Genomic DNA, 4,689 nt, shown 5'->3' on the forward strand with positions numbered 1-4,689 from the left:
AAGCGGGGCAAGCTGGGCCCCAGGTACATCGGTCTTTTTAGAGTTACCGATCGGGTGGGCCGTGTGGCCTATCGTTTGGATCTTCTAGTAGAGCTAAGCCAGATCCACATCACCTTTCATGTCTCCCAGCTACGGAAGTGTTTGGTGGATGATTCTACAGTTGTACCTCTAGAGCATATCCAGGTGGATGATAGCCTGAACTACATATAGAGACCAATGACGATTCTGGATCGCAAGACGAAAGACTTGAGGAACAAGGTGGTACGGTTAGTGAAGGTGCAGTGGATGCATCGGAAGGGGTCAAAGTGGACTTGGGAGTCAGAGGAGGAGATGAGGGAGCACTACCCAGAGTTATTCGAGGCAACGGACTTCAAGGACGAAGCCTGAGACAAGTGGGGGAGAATTGTAACGTCGGATTCTTGGTATGTATTTAATTATAATTTATTCATTTGTACAGAGCAACTCGACGAGTTGGAAGCCCCAAACTCGTCGAGTAGAGACCAGATGAGACGCGGGTTTTAAGTGACCTACCCGACGAGTTGAGAGCCCTCAACTCGACGAGTAGGCTGGCAGAGGCGAAACCCTAATTTCGGGGTTTTGCACCCTATTTAAGCATCTTAATCCCCTCATGCTAGCCCCATTTCTAGCCTCCAAGTCCCAAACCCTAAATCTCGAAACCCTAATGCCTTGTGTGAGCGTGTGAGTCATGTTTGAGAAAAAACTTGTGTGTTTGAAGCTTGTGGAATGAGGAGAAGCTTGAGGGCCCAAGAGAAAGCTTTTAGATCCAGAAACTTAACTCCATTTGCAACATTTTCTGGTAAGCAAGTCTCAAACTTGCTTAGTGATTACTTAGATCTCTTCATTTTCACTTTTATTGGGTTTTGGTCCGAATAGCATGGTCCTTGGGAGATGGACGTCCTAAGTGAGTATACTTCCAGATCTAGGACCTTAAAGGGCTTTCATGGCATAAAGGTGCAAACTTTATGGCTATTTAAGCCCCATGCGAGCTTTAGGATGTCATTTTGGCCTTTTAAGCTCCAAATGGCCATGCATGGAGAGAAATTCAAAGACTTTACGTGTCCATGTAGTGTCTAGGGTCTAGATCTCAGTTTGTATGCTTTAGCTTGAAGTATTAATGGCTTTTGGATCGAAATCTAGGTCTTAAAGAGTTAGGGTTTGAGCTAAATCCATTAAGGAAGGGTATTTACGGGTAAAGTTGGAAACTTTACCCTTAAAAGGACATTTTCAGTATGTATATGAAGTATGGATCTTAGATCTGAAGGATAGGAGCTTAATCCATTAAGAAGGGCTTAACAGACTGAAGAACTCGACGAGTCATGAAGGAAATCGACGAGTTGGGACGATTTGTCCCGATCCTGTATAGGGCGGAACTCGACGAGTTTGAGGAAGGACTCGATGAGTTGACTCGTTTTATCACGGTTTCTGTGATTCATGAGAACTCGACGAGTTGAAGGGTAAACTCGACGAGTTGAATCAACTCGAAGCGTTAACTTTGACTTGACTTTGACTTTGACTTGACCAGAGTTGACCCTTAAGGGTTATGAGTATGGAATGGTATCTAAGGGGTTGTTTTGATTCAGGGAGTGTGTAGAGCTGATTCCGAGACAGAGACGCTTCAGCTATCATTCGACTTTGGAGGTGAGTTTCCTCCTGTATGAACGAGTCGAAGGCACCAATGTCGGCCCGCATATGTATGTTAGTATGTTCCGGACCAAGGTCCGATGTCGGGCAGTGCCCGATGTAGGTTTATATTTTTTCGGACTTCGTTCCGATGTCGGGGATAGCCCGAGGAATGTTTGTATGCTTGATGTCTTCGTGATTCTTTCATGTGCTTGTTTTATATGTTTCTGGAATTCGGTCCGATGTCAGGGAAAACCCGAGGAATGTTTGTATGCTTTCGGATTTCGATCTGATGCCAGGCAGGGCCCGAGGAATGTTTATATGTTTATGTTATGTGATTATTTATGTGTATTTGTTGATATGTTTATATGTATACCGAGCTTCGCTCGATGTCGGGCGGGGCCCAACGCCGGATTTTGGTCCGATGCCGAGCGGGTCCCGATGTAGCGGGCAAGGCCCATGTTATGTTATTATGTGATTATGTGATTATATGTATGGTATGTGGTAGTTTGGAAGATTCACTAAGCTTCGTGCTTACAGTTTTCAGTTTTGGTTTCAGGTACTTCCGGTAGCAAGGGGAAGAGCTCGGGATGACTGCAGTGCACACACCATTTTGTTTAGCATGGGATGTTTTACTCTGATATATTGACATGTGTTTTGATATGATACTCTGATTTGATACGATGACTTATGTTTTTGGATGAAATGAGTTTGGTAACTATGGTTTATTTAATAATTAAAAATGAAATTTTTGGTCATGATTTTTTTGTTGTTACACTTCATATTATACTTTTTTCAGTTTTGGTCCACGGGCAAAATGGTCATTTAAAAAAATAACAGTTAGGTTATTAACTTAGATAAGAAGGGAGAAAAACATTATGAGTTATGAACCAGTGACACATGGTAAAAAACTACAAACTAATTATGTTAGGGACCAAAACCAAAAAAAAAGCAATTAAATAGAAGGACCAAATATATAATTTACTAAAAAAACCTTAGTTTATATCGCTAGAGGTGGTGGTGGTAGATTAAGCTTCATCACTTCTGCTTTTAATTTGTTTTTTTGCTTTGTAGTAAGGAAGTTCTGTAAAAAGAAAACATATATTGGGAGTGACTTAATTATATGTTTCCAAAAAAAACTGCATAAATCATTTCAAATAAATAAGATACGAGTTAAAATGACTAAAAACTAATGTCGATCAGTTGAAAGCAAAATAAAATAGTATTGTGTTCATATAGTATCTTTGAATCTACAAAATTATACATATATGAAAGCCCAAGTTCATGAAAGGCCATAGAAACTATACATAATAACTAAGTCTCATTTTCCTAACACCATAAAAACTTACAATAGTAAATTAGCATGTTTGAATTCTAGCATACATAACTATTTACATACGATAAATTTATCCAATGAGTAATAAATATTAACTTTGACAATATTCTAGTAATTAAACCATTTAGATAAGTCATAATGTATTATAGGAATTCATTTGTTTGAACATGTATCCTAATACGAAATCCTCCGGTAAGTAAGTTTCACTATTAAAAACACAAGAACTTGAAAGTAATATAAAAAAATAATAAGAACCAAACTACCGATACCTATAAGTTTTAATAATCAAAATACATATTGATAATTCAATCACCAACTACTCATAGTTGCAATTTGATGATTCAATCACTAAGTACTAGTACCTATAAAATTTAAGGTATGAGAATGCATATTGACAAAATGCACTGAACAGAAATCAATGTGCATTTTTTTACATAATTGACTTTGCTAATGTAAATAAGAACCAACGATAGTTAGATTCATAAATTTCTTCACTTTCACATTAACTTGACACGATGAACTAGATCAGTATTCACAACAATCAAGTTAAAGTTCAGCTCATTGAAAAACAAACATACAAATTGAACTTAGAAATTGATACCTTAGGGCAGGGAGTCGAGATCGTCTTCAATAGATGAAAAGTCTACAATTTCAAAATCTGAAGTCGTCAACAATTTAACAGAGCTTTGAAGTCGTACAACATTGATCGTGTAGGTTTACAGGGAGTCGGCGGTGATGTGTAGTTTTAAGGGAAGTCTGGTGAAAAAACAAGAATATTAAATTCATCACTAGGATAATCGATGGCAACTACGCTATTGTGATACATTCCAGTGATCAATTCCAGATTTGGAATCGACTAATATGTGATGGAGATATGTGAGAGAGACTCGGTGAAGAATACAATACGTTCACTATGACATTCGGCAATACAACCTTCGTGTTTAAGTGACCGTTCTTCAACAACCTCTCAATCTTCGACAACAGCTTCCTCTCGAAATTCGTTTCTGGATCTGGTGCATCGTTGATAATCACAACCAAGAACAAAGTCTCGCCGATCTAGTTCACTGTGTTAAATTGAAGATCGATTGATTCTTAGACTCATATATGATCCTCCCCAGATAGAAGTGATCCTTGGTCTGTGCGTCGATTCAATCCTCAATATGACGGTATTTTTGGCGAAAATCGGAGGCGGAGAAATCGCATAGGGAGATATTCATCGGAAGGAGGCACGTGATGGAGTGGGGAGGCCGAAGAACTTGAGAGATGAGAGAGAGAAAGGGAGAAAGAAAACGTGTTTTTGTGTGTGTGAGTGTGGTCTTTTTTTTTTAATTTGTAAAATTGATTATTATGAATGATATTTTTAATTCCTAATATTCCCTTGTGATTATTTATAAAATGTCTAAGATACCATTAAAACAAATGATAATTACAATTACGCCACGATCAATCCAAACCATTAAAATTTTTAATTTAACGTTCCACTTTTAGTTTTTGGGTTCTCGGAAAATTATAGGTTCTCAAATGATCATTTCTCTCTCCCTCTCTCTCTCTCTCTCTCTCTCTCTATATATATATATATATATATATATATATATATATATATATATATATATATATATATATATATGTACACACACACGTAGAAGATCAAATAAAAATCCCTAAAGGTTAAAAACCTTAAGAACCATTTATTTTTAATTTATTTTATCTAT

The sequence above is a fragment of the Lactuca virosa genome, chromosome 1 (genome assembly GCF_052849685.1).
Source record: "Lactuca virosa cultivar CGN04683 chromosome 1, Lactuca_virosa_CGN04683_v6, whole genome shotgun sequence".
NCBI classification, from domain to species: Eukaryota; Viridiplantae; Streptophyta; class Magnoliopsida; order Asterales; family Asteraceae; genus Lactuca; species Lactuca virosa.